Raw genomic sequence first — 1,048 nt, 5'->3', positions numbered from 1 at the left:
GTGCTGTGCTGTGCTGTGCTGTGTTGTGTTGTGTTGTGTTGTGTTGTGTTGTGTTGTGTTGTGTTGTGTTGTGTTGTGCTGTGCTGTGCTGTGCTGTGCTGTGCTGTGCTGTGCTGTGCTGTGCTGTGTGTGTTTTGCTGTGCTGTGCTGTGTTGTGTTGTGTTGTGCCGTGTCGTGTCGTGTCGTGTCGTACCTTGCCGTGTCGTGTCGTGCCGTGCCGTGCCGTGTTGTGCTGTGCTATAGTCTACTGCTTTTGTGACTTGGTCTGGACTTAAGCCTAGCACTGTGCTGTGCTGAGCTGAGGATTATGGATCCACAAGTGTCCCTGCGTTTAGTGATGAGGGGTTATGGATCCACAAGTGTGCCTGCGTTTAGTGATGAGGGGTTATGGATCCACAAGTGTGCCTGCGTTTAGTGATGAGGGGTTATGGATCCACAAGTGTGCCTGCGTTTAGTGATGAGGGGTTATGGATCCACAAGTGTGTCTGCATTTAGTGATGAGGGGTATGGATCCACTGCCTCACATTAAGTGTCCCTGGCGTTTAATGATGCTAAAGTTGCCCTGAATGACCCTCCAGCCTCAGAGTTATAGTAGCACCAGGGCCGGCGGAAGCAATCCTGGGCCAAATAGGAATATGTCCCCGCCATGTTCATAGACTGTGTGCCACTTTCGACTGCTACCTTTGCAGAAGCCCCTGGCTGCAGGGTGTAATGTGTGGATGAGCTCAAGTTCAACGGTGCTACTTTCCAGCGCTACTGGACCACAATAGCCTGACAAGCCAGACCCACATCAAGATGTAGGGTCAAGATGTAGGGTCAAGATGTAGGGTCTGGGCACTGCTCAATCCGAGGGGCGGGATAAACGGTTGTCTTTTAAATTTCCTCTGCACGCAATAGGATAGCACTACAACTCATGAGCCCCATGCATTTTCCCACCAGCGGAGCTACTGTAGTTGGCTAGTTGATCAAACTTTTGCCATTTTGAAAAAAGCTTAACTTGGTCGCGATTGAAAGACCGCTGTTCACCAGCAGCAGCATCCATGTTCTT

This window comes from Alosa pseudoharengus, unplaced genomic scaffold (assembly GCF_046254945.1).
Source record: "Alosa pseudoharengus isolate Yale_2024_CS ecotype anadromous, Long Island Sound unplaced genomic scaffold, YU_APseudo_1.1 YU_APseudo_1.1_scf_19, whole genome shotgun sequence".
NCBI lineage: Eukaryota > Metazoa > Chordata > Actinopteri > Clupeiformes > Clupeidae > Alosa > Alosa pseudoharengus.
Note: the sequence above shows the minus strand (reverse complement) of the source record.